We start from the raw sequence: 21,488 nt of genomic DNA on the forward strand, positions 1-21,488 counted from the left end.
TTTTGTGTGCATTGGGTCAAAAATATATATGATAGTCACAAAGTAAGTAATAGCTCACTTAAGAAAAATATTTCTTTAAAAAAAAAAAAAAAAACGACGTTGTTTAGAGTCATGAATGAAAGAAACTAATGAAAGATGCAGTGTGTAGACCAGAGATCTCTTTGGGTGTCAGGGAACTCATGGACCAGAACGGCCCATAGAAAAGCACGTTAATTACTTCTGTTTGGAATTTTCTTTTTTTTTTTTTTTTGAGACGGAGTTTCGCTCTTGTTACCCAGGCTGGAGTGCAATGGCGCGATCTCGGCTCACCGCAACCTCTGCTCCCGGGTTCAGGCAATTCTCCTGCCTCAACCTCCTGAGTCGCTGGGATTACAGGCACGCGCCACCATGCCCAGCTAATGTTTTGTATTTTTAGTAGAGACGGGGTTTCACCATGTTGACCAGGATGGTCTCGATCTCTTGACCTCGTGATCCACCCGCCTCGGCCTCCCAAAGTGCTGGGATTACAGGCTTGAGCCACCGCGCCCAGCTTGGAATTTTCTTTATTATATGCGGCTTTGGGTATACTCAGGATGGAAAGCACTGGGACAAATACTGTTGAATATGAACTTGACAGCATACCAGAAATAGAATAAATATCAATGGATATAAGACCTACTCCTCAAAGGAACTGAGAGATGCTGGGTAGATTATAGGGAATCCATGGGGTCTTACTTCCTGTGAGGATTGTTAATTTGAAATCTTTACGTAAAACCTATTACATAAAACCACTGCTTCTCCCTAGGCAGGGAGCTACCTTAACCAGGCATCCACAAACTCCCTGAAATTCTATACAAAACTTGTATATGTATTCTTCTGTGAAGAGAGCCAGAGATTCCATCAGATTCTCCCCTGTCCCAAGAAGATAGGCTCATGTAAATTACATCAAATTCTTGACAGGCCTGTGACCCCTTTGATTCCTTAAGCATCAACTATGTTTTACTGAGCCAAATGGGACTAAAGGGCTTCCTTCAGCAGATGTATAGTAGATAGATCGATAGATAGATGATAGATAGATAGATGATTGATAGATAGATCTATATATCTATATTTATAATACATCTACATCTTTATCTATGTAAGCTGAAAGATTTTCCATATTTTATATATCCTGTAAAACGAAGTACAGGGGAGGAAGTGGTATTTTCAGGCAATCATATAGGTCTTTTGATGGCTAAAGATCCCTTTCACACTCAGACTAGATTTCATGCATAAGGTCCCTGATACTTATTTTGTCCTTCACATCCTTAGTTGCTGCCACTACTACTCTATTGATTGAGATCTATTCTTCTCCCCAAAGCTGGCAATAGAGTGGACTACAGTATCCAGCTTCCCCTCTTGCTGGATGTAAAGATAAGCCTTTGGGTCATTTTGGTTTAATTGAGAGATTCACTAGTAATCTTTGCAGAAAACAAAAATAATAGACATTGAGCAATTATATAGTTCATTTTTTTTTTTTTTTTTTTTCGCTCTTGTTACCCAGGCTGGAGTGCAATGGCGCGATCTCGGCTCACCGCAACCTCCGCCTCCTGGGTTCAGGCAATTCTCCTGCCTCAGCCTCCTGAGTAGCTGGGATTACAGGCACGCGCCACCATGCCCAGCTAATGTTTTGTATTTTTAGTAGAGACGGGGTTTCACCATGTTGACCAGGATGGTCTCGATCTCTTGACCTCGTGATCCACCCGCCTCGGCCTCCCAAAGTGCTGGGATTACAGGCTTGAGCCACCACACCCGGCCAATTATATAGTTCTTATAATCCTGGTCCTGATCAATAATTCTCAAACATTTCCAAATAGTAGCTGGAAGCTCTTTAGGTTAATACTTAGGCTTTTATTCCTGTGGGTAGGAGCTTACATACAGTGACTGCTACATGCTACTGGAGAATTATCTTTTAAGCAGAGACAATCTTTCATTGCTCCTGTAGAAACTGGATGCCTTCCGTTTTCTTTTTTCTCCCTTTCTTTGTGTGTATGCACCCACACACAGATACACATACATATATACACATACCTCATTTGATCCTGCCTTAGAAAACCCTTTTCTTCATGCCCCTCTTCCAACCAGGTGAATTTTGTCATGGCAGAATTACTGCTGCCTCCTTACTTCAAGTGGCCTCAGTTCAGAGGCTCTTCAGGCTGTTCCTGGACCTTTGTCTGGTTGTAAGAACAGACATGGAGTCAAAGCCAATTCCCCTTCCTCACATTACCACTCACACACAAACTCTAACCTGTACATTAACTGGTTGCTTACTGGGTTCACAATCTTTATTTGTAATTTAGTTTGAATACTTTAATTATGTGACTAAGTTAACAGGATGCTGAACACGGATGACTCTTCAGGGAACAAAAGTTCTAAATGGGGTGAAGGGAAGAAAGCAAGTCTGAGTGAAGGGGGAAGAAGTGAGATAATAAGAAAGCAACAAGTGCCCTGGCTATTAAAGGATAATTGGCAGTAATTATAGTTAAGTTCTCCACTTTGCTACTGGAGAATTATCTTTTAGGCAGAGATAATCTTTCATTGCCTCTTTAGACACTGGATGCTTTCTGTTTTCTTTTTTCTCTCTTTCTTTGCTTGTAAATGATTTCTTAAAAAGCTTAACTGGGCCAGGTGTGGTGGTTCATGCCTGTCATCCCAGCCCTTTGGGAGGCCGAGGCGGGTGGATCACTTGAGGCGAGGAGTTCAAGTCCAGCCTGGCCAATGTGGTGAGAACCCCGTCTCTACTAAAACTACAAAAATTAGCCAGGCGTGGTGGTGAGTGCCTGTAATCCTAGCTACTTGGGAGGCTGAAGCAGGAGAATTGCTTGAGCCTGGGAGGCAGAGGTTGCAGTGAGCTGGGATTGCACCACTGCACTCCAGCCTGGGAGACAGAGCAAGATCCTGCCTCAAAAAAAAAAAAAAAAAAAAAAAAAGCTTAAGTGGATTTCCAGTCAGATAGCAAATTACCCTTTGATACACTCCCTCTGTTTTATATATAATTTATAACAGGTTAAGTGGGAAGAGAGATAGAGATGGGGAGTGGGGGAAGAAGAGAGAAGTATAGTCCAGTTAAAACAAGACAAACATTTTCATCGACTGGAAAAAAAAAAAAGCAACTAATGCTATGATTCAAGCTAAGCCCTAGACTTCACAGGCTCTAAGTCCCAAAGAAAGCACAGGTAAACAGGGAGATAGCTCCTCTCAGGTGAAAGGGACTAAAAGTGCTTCTCAAGAAAGAGACCGTAGCTAGCTTCATAACCCTACGTCAAAGAAGAGCTCTAGAAAAGAAGCTAAACAAAAACTGTTACCCAGCACTAACTAGCTTATCTGGAACTGCAGACCTAAAGAGGGAGAAGGACACAATATAACCTTGCTAAACTAAGCAGCCTGTTGGCTTATTAACTGTGTCTGTGATATTCCTTGGTAACATAATAGAACAGAAAATTGAAATACCACATTATGAGACCTGATTCTGGACTGAGGCCTTTGGCCAATGTAAGGAAATCCCAAAACTACTAGGTATGATAGAATAAGCATAGAGGGAGAAACAAAAACAAGTAAACCAAATGTGCCTACCAACAGAAATTCCTTTTTTTTTTTTTTTTTTTTTTTAAGATGGGGTTTCACCCTGATGGCCAGGCTGGTCTTGAACTCCTGACCTCAGGTGATCCACCCACCTCAGCCTCCCAAAGTGGTAGGATTACAGGCGTGAGCCACCATGCCTGGCCAGAAATTCCAAACATATAAATAAATGTTCAGCCAGGGGCTCACACCTATAATCCCAGAACTTTGAGAGGTCGATGTGGGCGGATCACCTGAGGTCAAGAGTTCAAGACCAACACGGAGAAACCCTATCTCCACCAAAAATAAAAAAATTAGCAGGGTGTGGTGGTACATGCTTGTAATCCCAGCTACTCAGGAGGCTGAGGCAGGAGAATCACTTGAACCTGGGAGGCAGAGCTTGTGGTGAGCCAAGATGGTGCCATTGCAATCCAGCCTAGGCAACAAGAGCAAAACTCTATCTCAAAAAAAAAAAAGAAAAGAAAAAAGAAACGATCAGCAGATGTGGTGGCTCATGCCTGTAATCCCAGCACTTTGGGTGGCCAAGGCAAGAGGATTGCTTTAGCTCAGCAGTTTGAGACCAGCCCTGACAACATAGTGAGACCCTATCTCTACAAAAAATTAAAAAATTAGCTGGGTGTGGTGGCGCACTCCTGTAGTTCTAAGAGCTTGGTAAGTCCTGTGGTTTTCGAATCCTTGAGGCTGCGAGGTCAGGGCTCCAGTGACCATGGTTATGCCACTGGCATTCCAGCCTGGGCAACAGAGCAAGACCCTGTCTCAAAAAAAAAAAAAAAAAAGGTTCAGAAAAAAATTAACAAAGTCAACAATAAGAATATGAATTCATTCTAGATTAATTTGGGGTATAATGTGATAAAGACTAAGTATTCTTAGGATGCACAAACAGATATATGACAGAATCATAAATTAAAAAGACCCAAAACCATGAAACAAAAATAGGTAGAAATAAAGCAAGAACAGGTTTAAATAAAAAAGAACCAAGACGCTGGGCGCCCTGGCTCATGCCTGTAATCCCAGCACTTTGGGAGGCAGAGGTGGGCGGATCACGAGGTCAAGAGATCGAGACCATCCTGGCCAACATGATGACGCCCCGTCTCTACTAAAAATACAAAAATTAGCTGGGCATGGTGGCACGCACCTGTGGTCCCAGCTACTCGAGAGGCTGAGGCAGGAGAATTGCCTAAACCCAGGAGGCACAGTGAGCCTAGATCGCACCACTGCACTCCAGCCTAGCACCTGGTCACAGAGCGAGATTCTGTCTCAAAAAAAAAATAAAAGAATCAAGAACCAATTATAAATCATTAAAATGAAAAAGTAGTAATTGGAATAAAAAATCCAATAGGATAAAATGTAGATAGCACAAGCAACAGAGAGAAACTATTCTATTTTTAGATATATCTAGAACATTTACAAAAATTGACCAAATACTATATAGTTTCATTAAATGTCAAAGGATACATCAGTCCATGCATCCTGACCATAATGAAATTAAATTAGAACTCAATAATGAGAGTGGTTAGAAAAAAAATACTTGGCCAGGCATGGTGGCTCATCAATGTAATCCCAGCACTTTGGGAGGCTGAGGTGGATGGATTGCTTGAGGCCAGGAGTTTGAGATCAGCCTGGCCAACATGGTAAAACCCCATCTCTACTAAAAAAAAAAAAAAAAATTAGCTGGGTGCAATGGCAGATGCCTGTAGTCCCAGCTACTTGGGAGGCTGAAGCACGAGAATCGCATGAGCCTGGGAGGAAGAGGATGTAGTCAGCTGAGATCACGTCACTGCACTCCAACCTGGGTGACAGAGTGAGACTGTTTCAAAACAAAAAACAAAAATAAAGCTCTACATCTTTTAGCACAAAATAATGCTCCCTAAAATGATGAAGTAAAAGGAAATCACAATGGAAATGATAAAATAGTTAGAACTAAACAACCATGAAAGAATTATTATAACCAAAATGCATAGATAAATTGAAAATAAAACAACCAACAAAAATAGTTTAGAATAAATGAGTTATGCATTCAATTCATGAACCTGTAAAAGAATAACTAGAAAAGCCAAAAGAAGGAAGAAAAATTTTTAAAGTAAACCTTGTGAAAATATGAAAAAAAACTTAAGGTTCAAGTGATAGCCTAAAATCTAGTTCTTTGGTCAAAAACTAAATGAAAGGCAAACTATAAGCAAACCCAATTAAACAAAGAAAAAAAAAGAGATAGAGAAAGCATGAAAAAGACACAACTAAAGTATATACATAGATATAATATTTATATATACATTACCCAGGCATAGTTTATTGTTTAAATCTTCTGTTTCTTTACTACTCTTTGTTGTTGTTGTTGTTTTTGAGATGGAGTCTTGCTCTGTCTCCCAGGCTGGAGTGCGATAGTGTCATCTTGGCTCACTATAGCCTCCACCTCCTGGGTTCAAGTGATTCTCCTGCCTCAGCCTCCCTAGTTGCTGGGATTACAGGAACTCACCATCACACCCGGCTAATTTTTGTATTTTTAGTAGAGTCGGGGTTTCACCATGTTGGCCAGGCTGGTCTCGAACTCCAGCTTCAAGTGATCCACCCTCCTCGGCCTCCCAAAGTGCTGAGATTACAGGTCTGAGCCACCGCACCTGACCATCTTTACTACTCTTTGTGTTTTTCTGTGTTGAGTCTCCCATGATAGCTTCATGTTTTAAATTTTTTCTTTGTAATACTATCAAAGTCTGCTTATTATTTTGAATCTATATCCAAATTAACCTGTGGATTCAACAAAATTCACAACAAAAAATCTCATAGATTTTTTTTTTCCTGTGGAAAATGAATAAGAGTCAGGTCCCCAAATTCAGGACAGCTCATTCTGTCCTCTTTGCAAAGGGCCCAGAAGGGCCAAGATAATTGTGAAAAATAAAAGGAAGGGGACATTTACACTCCCTGAGGTGAAGATGACTTATCAAACTATTGTAATTAAGACTGTGGAAGTCGGGTGAGTGGCTCACATCTATAATCCCAACTATTTGGGAGGTTGAGGCAGGAGGATCACTTGAGGACAGGAGTTCAAAACCAGTCTAAACAACAAACACAGTGACATCTGTTTCTCCCTCTTTCTAAAAAAAAAAAAAGATAGTATAGTATTGGGACATGATTACACAAACAAACAGAACAGAATAGAAAGCCTAGAAGTATAGGAAAGCCTAGAAATACAGAAGAAACATTAAAAAAGCATAATGAGGAAACTATGGACTGTCTACCTCAGGGGCTGATACGGCTAGTTAAATAGGGGAAAAACATGAAACTACAACCTGCTTTGTGACCCTGTTTTTAAGTTCCAAAAGATGAAAGGCCTATATGTGAAAAGCAAACTTTAGGGACCTTCACTGGCCAATCTGGAGGAAATCTGAGCATCAAGAAGAATAATGAAAGTAACAGATTATTATACTTTAAATTTTGTGTTTTGGTTTTTTTTGAGACAGAGTTTCAGTTTTGTTGCCCAGGCTGGAGTGCAACGGCACCATCTTGACTCATCACAACTTCCGCCTTCCGGGTTCAAACGATTCTCCTGCCTCAGCCTCCCTAGTAGCTGGGATTACAGGCATGTACCACCATGCCCTGCTAATTTTGTATTTTTAGTAGAGATGGGGTTTCTCCATGTTGGTCAGGCTGGTTTCAAACTCTTGACCTCCGGTGATCCACTCACCTCCACCTCCCAAAGTGCTGGGATTACAGGCATGAGCCACTGCACCCAGCCACACTATGAATTTAAAAAAAAAAAAAAAAAAAGAAAAAGAAAGCCGGGCACGGTGGCTCAAGCCTGTAATCCCAGCACTTTGGGAGGCCGAGGCGGGTGGATCACAAGGTCAAGAGATCGAGACCATCCTGGTCAACATGGTGAAACCCCGTCTCTACTAAAAATACAAAAAATTAGCTGGGCATGGTGGCACGTGCCTGTAATCCCAGCTACTCAGGAGGCTGAGGCAGGAGAATTGCCTGAACCCAGGAGACGGAGGTTGCGGTGAGCCGAGATCGCGCCATTGCACTCCAGCCTGGGTAACAAGAGCGAAACTCCATCACAAAAAAACAAAAAAATCCATGTGTCCACAGTGACACTCCACAAAAGAAAGAATAAATGAAAAAGGAAAAAAGCAGAGGTAGATTTTTTTTTTATAGAAGGATGCTGGCTAATAAGTATAGAAGGAATGATAGTAATTGAAAACCATTATTTTATAATCCCCAGCATAATTAAGGCAAGGATCACTGATAGGTCATTATTAAATGGTTATTTGGAAACAGGGTATCAAATTATCACTCCATTAAATATTTATTAGTTTCAAAGAGGAAATGTACCTTTGGAATCAAAATATTTGGCAATCACAATCTTAATTAAGTGGTTGTCATAGCCTTTTTTTTTTTTTTTTTTTTTGAGATAGGGTCTTGCTGTGTTGCCCATGCTGATGTGCAGTGGTGCAATCATAGCTTACTGTAGGCTTGAACTCCTGGCCTCAAGTAATCTTCTGCCTCAGCCTGCTAAAGTGCTGGGATTGAAGGTATGAGCCACCACACCCAGCACATTGTGTGTCTTTAGATATGATACAGTAGGAGGTATACACTGCGTGGTGTTTTGCTAGAAATGTCTGACTTGAATCTAATGATAAATAGTCACACAAAAATACAGACTATGGGACAGTCTACAGGATAACTGGCCACTATTTAAGGATTTAATATTATGAGGAGCAGAAGGTAATAGTATTGTTTAAATTGAAGGAGACTACAGGCATATAACAGTCAGATGAAATCCATTAAATCTGGACTTTTAAAAAACGTATATACCGAGAAGCCGCTGAGCTCTTTGCTGGTCGTTGCACGTCTAAAGGCTGAGCCTCCCCATAGCTAGGATGCCATGTGGAAGCCGAAGCCGCACCTCCTGCCTGGCCCCTCCGGCCAGCGGGGCCCCTCAAATGAGAACTGTGCCCAGGCCAGCACCAGCCGCGCAGCCACCAGCAGTGGCACCCTCATCTGCCGCTGGCTCTCCTGCTGCTGCACCCCGGCAGCCAGATCTGCTGGCCCAGATGGCAACCACTGCAGCTGGCGTGGCTGTGGGCTCTGCTATGGGGCACACCCGGGCCACGCCATTATTGGGGGCTTCAGGGGAGGAAGTAATCCTGACTCTGCGAGGCCTGACATCACTTACCAGGAGCCTCAGGGAACCCAGCTGGCACAGCAGCAGCAGCCTTGCTTCTGTGAGATCAAACAGTTTTTGGAGTGTGCCCAGAACCAGTGTGACATCAAGCTCTGTGAGGGTTTCGGTGAGGTGCTGAAACAGTGCCGACTTGCAAACGGGTGGCCGAATCAAGAAGTTCAACCTGGAGAAATGGAAAACCAGCTCTCATAACCAAGTTAATTTAATATAAAAATTTAATTAATAGTGAAGGTGTAATAGTGAAGGTGTAAAGCCATCAGTTAAACCTCTCCTGTCATTCCTAGCTTCCTTGCTTCAGAATTAAAATGGAAGGGGGTGTTCCTACTCTGTTGAATTTGGAGCTGGTCAAATGTTTGTGTGGCCTCCTTAAACTAGCTGTTATGATTTTATTCTTTGTGAGTTAATTAGAATTAAGTGATTTTCTTCCAAAAAAAAAAAAGTATAAACCTTTTTCTTTGACAATTTAGGAAATCTGAGTGTGTAAAGAATGTTGGAAGTTGTGTTGAATTAATGTTTTTTTTGCCCCCTCAGGTGTGGTAATGATGCTGTGGATATGTAGGAGAATGTCATTGTTTCCTGGGAAATATGCTGAAATATTTATCTTTTTTTTTTTTTTGAGACACTGTCTTGCTCTGTCCCCCAGCCTGGAGTGAAGTGGTTTGATCTTAGCTCACTGCAACCTCTGCTTCCTGGGTTCAAGCGATTCTTGCGCCTCAGACTCCCAAGTAGCTGGAATTACAGGCACGCACCACCACCCCCGGCTAATTTTTGTATTTTTAGTAGAGACGTGGTTTCACCATGTTGGCCAGGCTGGTCTCGAACTCCTGACTTCAAATGATCTGTCCACCTCAGCCTCCCAAAGTACTGGGATTACAAGTGTAAGCCACTGTGCCCTGCCAAGATATACTGAAATATTTAGAGGTAAAATAGCACGATGCCTACACTCACTTTCGGATGGTTTGTCAAAAAGTAAAAAATATACATAGAGACAGAGAGAGAGCGAATGTATCAAGATGTTAATAGTTGACAAATATAGGTGAGAGGTATAACAGTATTCATTTGATTGTTCAGCTTTTCTCTGGGTTTGAAATTCTGCAAAATAAACAAGAATATTTTAGAAGATAGAAAATTAGAATAATAAAACAGTTTTATGAATTTTGTTGTTCTTAAGAGAAACAACATTTACAAACCACAACAAAAAAATCTTGATAAATTTTACTGTTTTTAAAACTAAAACTTCGGCTGGACGCGGTGGTTCATGCCTATAATCCCAACACTTTGGGAGGCTGAGGCGGGTGGATCACCTGACGTCAGGAGTTCGAGACCAGCCTGACCAATATGGTGAAACCCCGTCTCTACTAAAAATACAAAAATCAGCCAGGCGTGGTGGTGTGCACCTGTAGTGCCAGCTACTCAGGAGGCTGAGACAGGAGAATTGCTTGAACCCAGGAGGTGGAGGTTGCAGTGAGCCAAGATCACGCCACTGCACTCCAGCCAGGGCAACAGAGCAAGACTCCATCTCAAAACAAAACAAAGAAACAAAACAAAACAGAACAACAACAACAACAAAAACTAAAACTTCTATGCTACAAAATATAAAGCAGTAAAAGAGATAAGCTCGCCTGTAAAAATATATTTACTATATTTAACAAACAAAGGATCAGTATCCAGAATATGTAAGTAAATTCTATGCAAAGAAAACGGAGGGATGGGACCAAATTACCCAATAGAAAAATTGGTACATGGGCCAGGTGTGGTGGCTCATGCCTGTAATTGAAGCACTTTGGGAGGCCAAGGCAGGAAAATTAGCCAGATGTGGTGGTACATGCCTGTAGTCTCAGCTACTCAGGAGGCCAAGGTGAGAGGATTGCTTGAGCCCAGGAGGTCAAGGCTGCAGTGAATTACTATAATCATACCACTGCACTCCAGCCTGGCCAACAGAGAGAGACCCCAACTCTAAAAAAATAACAGCCAGGTGCGGTGGCTCAAGCCTATAATCCCAGCACTTTGGGAGGCCGAGGCGGGTGGATCACGAGGTCAAGAGATCGAGACCATCCTGGTCAACAAGGTGAAACCCCGTCTCTACTAAAAATACAAAAAATTAGCTGGGCATGGTGGCGCGTGCCTGTAATCCCAGCTACTCAGGAGGCTGAGGCAGGAGAATTGCCTGAACCCAGGAGGCGGAGGTTGCGGTGAGCCGAGATCGCGCCATTGCACTCCAGCCTGGGTAACGAGCGAAACTCCGTCCCAAAAAAAAAAAAAAAAAAAAAAACAGAGAGAGAGAGAAAAAAAGGAAGATTGGCAAAGAATCTGCATAATCAATTTACAAAAGGAAACCCAAATGGCTAATAACACAAGAAAGATGTTTGCTAAATTAAAAATTTTAATTAGGGAAGTAAAAAACAAAACACTAACAATAAAATGTTATAATAAAATTTTAACACATGTTATGAGATTATTAATACAATGTTATAGTAAAATGTGTAAATACATAATACAATTATTGTATTTAAAAGGCTCACATTATCAGACTTTTTTTCTTCCCTTATCTACTGATAAAACAGGAATTTTTATACACTGCTGGTGGGAGTACACACTGGTTAAAAACATTTTAGGCCAGGTACAGTAGCTTATACCTGTAATCACAACATTTCGGGAGGGTGAGGCAGGAGGGTCACTTGAGTTTAGGAGTTCAAGACCAGGCTGGGCAACATAGTGAGACCTCATCTCTACTAAAAAAATAGTTAGCCAGGCATGGTGGTGCACACCTGTATTCCCAGCTAACTTGGGAGGTTGAAGCAGGAGGATTGCTTGAGCTCAGAAGTTGAAACTCTCCACTGCACTCCAGCCTAGGTAACAGAGTGAAACCCTGTCTCAAAAAAAAAAAAAATTAGAAATTAATTCCTTAACAGTAATCTAGGAGATACATATATCTTATGACTCGGCAATTATATCTCTAGATAGTTTCATTTCCTACTGTTCTCTCTGTTCCTCATGGTGCTTCGGCCACATTGCCTTCCTTGTGGTTCCTTGATCCTTTCAAGCAAGTGCCCATCTTGGGGCTTTTTCATTCACTGTTCTCTCCACTAATCTTGATTCTTTACTTTCTTCAGAACTCTGCTCAAGTGTCACCTTTTCGGAAAAGCCTTTACTGACCCACCCTATTTTAAAGATTACTCCCTTCATTTTCTATGCCTTTAACTTGCTTTATGTATTTGATATATATTAATTTACTTTCTGTCTTCCACTCTTCCTGATGGTAGATTGGATCATTGTTTTCAATTCTTAAAAAAAATTGTTTTTTAATTGAGATGGGGTCTTGCTTTATTGCCCAGGCTGGTCTTGAACTTCTGAGCTAAAGCAACCCTCCAAGCTCAGTTTACCAAAATGCTGGGATTATAGGAGTGAGCCACCACACCTGGCCCATCGTTCTCAACTGTCGACTGCCCCAGTCTAATATTAGATTATCCAGCCATGCCCTTTACCATGTGACTTTGCAAAGCCTCCCACTATAGTTGATGGAATATATTTCTCTGCTCCCTTGATGTTAGGCATAGCATGGCATGCTTTGGCTAATGGAACGTAAGCAGAAGGGACTGTGAAAATCCTGAGTTGAGACCTTAAAAGGCATTATGTATTTCTACCTACCTCTCTTGTACTTCTGTCACCCACTGTGGGAAGAATGTATCTCAGGTAAGCAACTTGTCATAGAATGATGAAGACATGTGAAGCAGACACAAACTTGATCAAAGATTGGAGTCCAGCTTTGCCCAGCCAAACGTAGACAAATCCAGCCAAGATCAGCCAAACTTTGTCTGATCTGCAGACCTGTGAGTGAGAAAAATAAATGTCTGTTATTGTATGCTACTGAGAACATTTGAAGTGTTTATTGTGCAGCATTGTTGCAGCAATGCAGCTGACTAACATATACTCCCCTGGAATGTAAACTTCAGGACAGAGGTATTTTACAGTTTTGTTCACTGATGTGTGCTCAATGAGTTGAACAATGTCTAGTATGCATGGGTGTTTAACAAATATTTGTTGAACAAACTAATTAATGCATTTGTGCTAAAGCCGTAAAACTACTTATAATCCCAAAGAGCAAGGCAAGGGTTCAAGTGTGCAAAGAAACAGATATAATTGGCTCTGTGATAAATGTAGTCAGAGTTGGCACCAATGTATAGTGAATGCCCCCTGCTATCAAATGAACAAGCAGCTTAAACTGGCAATAGATACATATGAAACCAAAGAATAATTGATAAGAGGATCAGAAATAGAAGGTTCCACAATAAAATAGATATTTACTCAAATACTACTGTTGGAAATAGATGCTCGGTGCTGCAAAGAGAAATTTGCACTGAGACAAAGGATCTTTAGACAATGCAGTTTTTACTTCCTGGGCCGCAGGAAGGGTACTCTCACTAGCCATCTTGCCATGAGAGTACAATGAATAAAGGAAAACAGACAAATTTATCCCTTACACATTTGGGGTTGTCCTTACTGCTGTGTCTGATCTCCATTGGCTGGAGTCGGACCTCACATTCTAAACTAAAACCTGATTGACTAACAACTTAAAGCTTTTTTAAAACAGATAAAAGCAATGGAGAGCTGAGACATGCCTGTGAGCAGGTGCAGCACAGATATCTTCATTAAAGTACAAGGACATAGAGTGTACTATGTGCCTGCAAGCATGGCATGTCTAACAGCTGCATAGGATAGGGCCTAACGAAGTTATTAGCACACTTATTCTTTAACAAGAAAGGAAACTTTAAAAAGGAACTTTTCTACTTCCCACAATTATCATCATCTCTGAATTGGAGACTATTTTCAAAAATAGATGGGGCATCCGCCCAGTGTCCCACAGAATAAAGGAAATGGCTATTGTCATCCATGAGCTGGCTGGTGGCAAACACAGAAGTCAAGGAGGCCTTATAAAAGAGCCCAACACACACAGATAAATCAGGGGAGCAAATGTTAAAGTATAAGGGAAAAAGTGAGTTCAGGTAAAGAGTATAAGGTGTTTTTGAACTACCGTAACTTTTTTATTAAGTATGAAATTATTTCCTGATTTTTTGTAACAAGTAAGAAATGGTGGCTGGATGCGGTGGCTCACAATTACAATCTCAGCACTTTGGAAGGCTGAAGTGGATGGATCACCTGAGGTCAGGAGTTCGAGACCAGCCTGGCCAACATGGCAAAACCCCATCTCTACTAAAAATACAAAAATTAGCCAGGCATGGTGGAGCACACCTGTAATCCCAGCTACTCCAGAGGCTGAGACAGGAGAATCGCTTGAACCTGGGAGGCAGAGGCAGCAGTGAGCTGAGATCACGTCACGCCACTGCATTCCAGTCTGGGTGACAGAGCAAGATTCCGTCTCAAAAAAAAAAAAAAGGTTTGTTCCAGTATTTCCAGAAAGAAACCAAATATGACTAATCCTAAACATGACAACTTTTGTGGTCTTGATTACTTAGGTAGCAATTGCCTAGTTTTTGTGTGGTGGGACAATGGTACATATATTGCCAGAATAACCATAGGCAGATTGCTTCCCACCAGAATGATCTTCTCCTGTCTGCTGTTTGTACATTCTTTCTTTCTTTTTTTTTTTTTTTTTGAGACAGAGTCTCGCACTGTCGCCTAGGCTGTAGTGCAGTGGCATGATCTCGGCTCACTTGGCTTGACTACAGGTGTTTGCCACCACACCAGCTAATTTTTTTGTATTTTTAGTAGAGACGGGGTTTCACCATGTTGGCCATGATGGTCTCGATCTCCTGACCCCATGATTTGCCTGTCTTGGCCTCCCGAAGTGCTGGGATTACAGGCATAGGCCACTGCACCTGGCCCTGTATGTTCTTTACACTGTCCTTTGACATACTGGAGGTATGTTAAGGAACTATCAGACTGTTTCTTTTGGAAGTTTATCATCTCCCTTAGGTGTAGTGATTAAGAACCACTACAGTTTTGAGCAAGTAGTAGCTTCTGCCTCTTCAGTTGGATGTCCAATGTCCAGAAGTCAATTCTAGACAAAGATTCAAGTACATGTAGGTTATTTGAAAGGTACAAATGGAATGGTGTGGGGAGTTGATGCCCCAACTGGCATCAATGCTTCTTCCTTTTCATACTTTTATCTCCATCTCAGGATGTTAAGTCAAACATAAGGTGGGAAAGAGGAGAGGGGAAGTGAGGAAAGTGAAAAAGGGAAATAAGGCAACCAATAAAGGATGCATTATCAAGCTTGCTGCCACTATGGTCAATAAGAGCTTAATCCTGCAGAGATAATGGGAGCAACATAAAATCCATGCTTCAGAGTTATACCTCCCACACACAGGGGCAGGGATCTGCTTGAGGGCTACTCAGAGCCAGATATTAATTCCCTAGAACATCTGGGCCAGCTTAGGGAGAGAATCCTTTCCTGGCTCCAGCGAAAGTCTTTAGGAAAACAGATGCAGATGTTGGCTACTGGAAGTCTGCCAGAAAGCACGCAAGTGTTAAGGCCCACAGAATATAGGTAGAGAACTGAAAGCATCTACTACCGGGTCTAAGAAGGTCTATAGGACACTCACTGGCGAGCAAAGGACCTAACTAGCACTAGAGCCCAGACAGGCACCTCAAATTAAAGATGCTATACAGTGCTCTTGACAAATAGACATCATCTACCTTAGTTGAAACTAGAATGCTACTACTTAGGACATTGACATTCCATCTGGAACTACTTTATTACATAAAGATTCATCCTGTTTTCTACCACATTATACAATACCTGGCCCCAAATACTCCTTTTTCTCATACTGTGTTCAGTCTTGTCAATCTGAAATGAAGAACAAGAGTGTGAAATGGAAGAAAGTATTGATCCTGGCTGGGCATGGTGGCTCATGCCTGTAATCTCAGCACTTTCCGAGGGTGAGGGGGGTGGATCACTTGAGGCCAGGAGTTCAAGACCAGCCTGGCCATTATGGTGAAGTGCCATCTCTAATAAAAATACAAAATTAGCCAAATGGTGGTGCATGCCTGTAATCCCAGCTATTCGGAAGGCTGAGGTGGGAGAATTGCTTGAACGGGGAGGCGGAGGCTGCAGTGGGCCAAGACTGCACCATTGCACTCCAGCCTGGGTGACAAAGGGAGACTCTGTCTCAAAAAAAAGGAAAGTATTGATGCCATTTAGAGCATTAAGTTAAGCTTCCATCAATGATATACTGGGAAAGAGATGAGCCAGAACAATGAGAAACTGCCTCCTACCTAAATAACCACTAAGAAAATCCTACTAGGCAAGTCTAGGAAAACTTTGCTGCTTCATACAAGGAGGTGGGAGCTAGTCTCATTCTTGGATCATTGATACTGATCTACCAGTCTATATACAATGTCCACATCATGTTTACCACTCAGAAATACTGAATAATTCAATGAAGCTAAATAAGTGACCAAAACCTAGATCTTGTAGGACTTTACCAATTTATTCCAACAGGTTAGGATTTCACTTTACATCAACAGGGAGTAATGAGAATATTTTAAGCAACAGAGAGACATAATCGGATTTGCTTTTAGAGGCCTTAATCTTGGTAACTTGGTGAAGAATAAACTGAAGGAGAGCAAGCCTGGTAGCAGAAAGACCAGGTAAAAAGGCTACAGAAATCCAGGACAGACACAGCAAAGAGATGGTCTAAGGAAGTGGAAACAGACATACAGGGTGGGTTTGAAAACTTTAAAAAGTTAGAACTGGCAAGACACGTTGTGATTGAGTGGTGGGAATTAAGAAAAGGAGTGGGTGCAGGATGGAGAGAAAGAAGATTATTACATTTCTTAAAGACATCTTGGGTATGACGTGTCAGTAAGAAATCTGGCTTCAGTAGGCAGTTTGCTAAGGGCATTTGGAACCCAGCAGAGATCTGGGCGAGAGAGGGATCTGACCAGATCTGGCAAATGAGACATTGTACTGATGTCGTGTGTTCTGACTTCTGCTGGTGCTGTCCCCTGGGGTGGGGGAGGGACAGGAAGGGGAGTTAGGGCAGAGCAGATTAGGTTCTATGACAGAAGAGCCATGAGCCAGAAGCAAGGATGCAAAGCAAAGAAGAAAACGCCATGATATTCCACAGTTCTTACAATGCCAGCACAATAAATGAACCAATATACAGGGCAAGGAAGCCTTGGGGGTCTGAGTAGTGCGGGGTCCTTTTGGAGGAAGCAGCTTAAATGTCAAGGTGGGAGGGCAAAGACTACTCCTATTTATTATTTTTTTTTTAATTGGAGGAGGATGGGTGAAAAAGAAATCTAAAAAAAAAAAAAAAAAAGAGTTAATATTAAAAAATAGAAACCTGTGGGAGGCTCTGGTGCACAGGAGAAAAAGACCCTGAAGTGTGAAGAGAGAACAGAGTTCCCTCCCTTGTAGAATTCAGGACTTATCTTTCTGTTAGTGGAGATGGAGATGCTTGAGATGAGATTCTTCTCATGATGTCCTTCTCCCTTCTCCACCATAGTCAATTTTTTCCTACCACATGGCCCAGTCTATGGTATGGCACCCCACTAGCAAGAGCACCTGGAGCTCCTGGAGAAGGCCCGAAGCTACATTCGCATGTTCTGTGCCAGCCTCTCAGGTTTCATCTTTGTCCTGCTGCTCTGATTGTCCTCCTTGCACTGGGTGGAGCTTTTGGTGTCTGAAGACAGGAAGAAGCTCTTGGTGGGGCTCTGGACCATGTGCCACCATCATCTTTGCTGGAACCACACACCAAAGGTGCCCTGTGGGTGCCTTCCAAGTCCTAAAGCCCTTCCTTTGGAAAATCCACAGCTTACCTCTCTTCCTTTCTACTTCCCATAACCCTGCCCATTCTTTTCTCCCCTGATTCACAAGCATAAAAGGACAGCCCCAATCCCAAGCAGGGTAAATTTGTCCCCAAGTTTGTCTTGAGTAGACTTCTCCAATGACTTAAAAGCTACCGCCCTTTAATTATTGGAAGCTGAAGTTTGGTGACCTTGTACTTTTTCTTACCTTTGGACTTGCAACTTCCCTCAGAAAAGAAATATTCGTCATTTATGCCTGAATATGAATGAATGTTAAATCATAGGAAACCTTAAGTTACCTCTCTCTCAAGGCTATAGTTATACTTGCAACTTTTCTCTCATTGTGGAGTAAATAGTTTCTTTCCTTGTTAAAGGAATTCCCTATGTCGATGAAGAGATGGAAGGAAACTGAGTCCTTACTGGTGCCTGTGAAGCCACCCGCTTGGTGGCTACTTACTTTCACTCCATTAAGTGTAAGCAAACCCTGATTCCATCCCCTTTTGTCCCTCACTCAGACGCTATCTAGCACTCTTTAAGGATAGATCACCTCTGCTTCAGCTAATCCTCCTCTCCCCTTCTCTAGCAGACTAACTCCAATTCTCCAGGGCCGTTTTACTCATCTCTTGTCTTCACCATCCTCATTATTATTATCTGGCTCAGGATATCTTTCACCAAATGGTCAGGAAACAGAATCTACATAGATCTGGGCACTGTATCTTATCTTCCCTTTCAGGTACAACAGGTTGGGAAAGTTTGTCCCAGGAATCCTGGTATTCCTTCCTCATCCCTTTCTTTTACTAAGTAGTTCCCAGTCTCACATGAATATTGCTATCATAGGACTCTTGTGTCTTCCCAAAAGGAGGAAAGCTTTTGATACACTTTCATTCCTGATAGAGCTTTTGCCTTTTATAGGGACCCTGAAAAGATTATGCCTAACCCAATGGAAACATCTCTAAGAGCTGCTGATGAACCAGTGAGAGAGATGTTATAGAGCCCTCCTGGTGTCTGGAAAATCACCATGTAGGTAGCTAGCTGCCTGCTCTGTTCTGTGTATAGGCTCTACCTTATCAGTGTTATTCCAGACAACATTTGCTCTCCCATCTTTGCTAGTAGCCAAATGCATCTTCCCTCCACAGCATAACTGAGATGGTCCAGGGTGACATGAAAGTGCAGAGAGGCGGAGGAGAGTGGGAGAGATGGCAGAAAGGGGTTATGATGGGTAGTGATAGCTTTCATTTTCATCTCAGGCATCTGCTTACTCCTCTGCCTGATTTTGTTACTGATACAAGTGAAATTGTATGGTAGAAACTTCTTGGAGGCTCGTTTCCTATTAGTCTACCTCCTCAATTGGTGAGCCAGTATCATCTGTATGATAGTTGGTGGGTTAATGCTCATTAAATAGTGAAGGCATAGAAAAGGCAATTCCGCATGGCTGGTTCTTCCCTCATTCTTTTTTTCTTTCTTTCTTTTGGTTGTTTGTTTAGTAGATTAGAGCCTGCCAATTCGGAAGAGCTCAAGAGTTATTTCCATGTCAGTGAACAATCTTTAATAACAAGTTTTCAATTTTTCTACAATAATACCTGACCCTGCACAGATAGGAGCAAGATTCAGTGAGTAGAAGAGGAAGCAAAGACATAATTGAGTTATTCGCAGTTCCTCATTCTTTCCAGAAGACAGTTCCTAAATTCTCCTCTCTTTTTTCATATCAAATAACTTCCCCACTTTTTTTGAGACTCTTGTTGCCCAGACTAGAGTGCAATGACGCCATCTTGGCTCACCACGACTTCCACCTCCTGGGTTCAAGTGATCCTCCTGCGTCAGCCACCCAAGTAGCTGGGATTACAGGCATGCGCCACCACACCCGGCTAATTTTGTATTTTTAGTAGAGACAGGGTTTCTCCATGTTGGCCAGGCTGGTCTCGAACTCCTGGCCTCAGTGATCCACCTGCCTCGGCCTCCCAAAGTGCTGAAATTTCAGGCTTAAGCCCAGGAGTTGGAGACCAGCCTGGGCAACATAGCAGAATCCCAACTCTACTAAAAAAAAAAAAAGAAAAAAAAAGAAAAAAAAGAAAGAAAGAAAAAACAAAAACTAGCAGTCGTGGCGGCATGCACCTGTAGTCCCAGCTACTTGGGAGGCTGAGGAGGAAGGATCGCTTGAGCACAGGAAATTGAGGCTGCAGTGAGCTGTGATTGTGCCACTCCACTCCAGCCTGGATAATACAGCAAGACTTTGTCTAGAAAAAAAAAAAAAAAAAAGGAAGAAAGAATGAAAAGAAGGAAGAAAGGAAGGAAGGGAGGGGAAGATCGAACTACTATTTTATTCCTATATCCCAATGGCTTGGCTTGCACCCTCCCTAGGTATCAATGTGCTACAACAAAGCTGTGATCAATGTTTTGAACCTCAGGCCTCTAAATATAATGAGCAGGATATTCAGAAATATATTGTTAATTAAGTTCCATTATAATTATGCCAGTACTACTGTTCAGGGGTGTTTGCTGTCTTGTGGTTTTATTTATTACTTATTTACAATGCTGACCGTGAATTTTTTTTTCTCTAGGGTTCCTCTCTGTAGTCAGTCACACAAGTTCTTGGGTTCCTCCCTGAGATCAAAATCTCCCTGTGATCAGAACTCATGACCACAGTGGGATGGAATCTAACTGAGACAAATGTTAGGTGATTCTCAGTGGATGTATGAAGCATCAGAAATGCATTCAAGGCCAGTGGCGAAACCAAAGATCCAATCAGTGACAGGGACATAGATTGAGCCAGAGATAGAGAATGAATCAGTAAGAAGGCATAGGTTAGTCACCCAGGCTAGGTTAGCTACTGAGATAGAACCAGTTGGCACAAGAGAGCCAGGGCCTGAGGCAGAGACAATAATAAGAAATATGACTAGTGGTAAGTCAAGCAGTAAGTTTGAGGGTAATGAAAAGACAATATCCAAGGACAGGGATGGTGAGGCCAGAAATTCTGCTGAGAATAATGACGACAAGATAAAAATTTAATCTTAATCTATATACTGGGTATATATCCAAAGGATTATAAATCATTGTACTATAAGGACACACATGCACATGAATGTTCACGGCAGCACTGTTTACAATAGCAAAGACTTGGAACCAACCCAAATGCCCACCGATGATAGACTGGACAGGGAAAATGTGGCACATATACACCATGGAATACTATGCAGCCATAAAAAATGATGAGTTCGTGTCCTTTGTAGGGACATGGATGAACCTGGAAACTATCATTCTCAGCAAACTGACACAAGAACAGAAAATCAAATACCGCACGTTTTCACTCATAGGCGGGTGTCGAACAATGAGAACACATGGACATAGGGAGGGGAGCATCACACACTGGGGTCTGTCGGGGAGAAACAGGGGAGGGACAGTGGGGGTGGAGAGTTGGGGAGGGATAGCATGGGGAGAAATGCAAGCTATAGGTGATGGGGAGGAAGGCAGCAAATCACACTGCCATGTGTGTACCTATGCAACAATCTTGCATGTTCTTCACATGTACCCCAAAACCTAAAATGCAAAAAAAAAAAAAAAATTAATCTTAGATATGAAGTAGTAAATGACACATTTTTTTTAAAAGTACAGCACAGAGATTTCCCTTTAGGTTTGAAGGTGTTTTGTAGATCTGTAGGAGACTGGTAGGAGAATCAGAGGTATATTTGAGATGAAAGAATAAAGACTCTGGTGATCTCTCCTTAGCTTATGTTTCATCGACTGAAGAAGTTGATACTTTGGATGAAAGAAAGTCATTTGCATGGTGTAGGTCAAAGGCACCAACTTTTGAATCACAAAGAAAACGTGTGCCATGACTGGAAAAGGCTGGCTATAGATGGGTTCCCTTGGGCGCCAAGCCTTTCCAGACTTCCATGACCACACAACGGAACACCCCAGTGAAACGGAAAGAGCATTCGGTTTG

General features: G+C 42.1%; 1 pseudogene; it reads left to right on the plus strand.

Annotated features, from left to right (window-relative positions):
* Positions 1-8,424: 8,424 nt before the first annotated feature.
* Positions 8,425-8,987, plus strand: LOC116527707 (annotated as a pseudogene).
* Positions 8,988-21,488: the final 12,501 nt, after the last annotated feature.

This window comes from Sapajus apella, unplaced genomic scaffold, assembly GCF_009761245.1.
Source record: "Sapajus apella isolate SASKATOON/1434 unplaced genomic scaffold, GSC_monkey_1.0 scaffold55, whole genome shotgun sequence".
In the NCBI taxonomy this organism is placed as follows: Eukaryota; Metazoa; Chordata; class Mammalia; order Primates; family Cebidae; genus Sapajus; species Sapajus apella.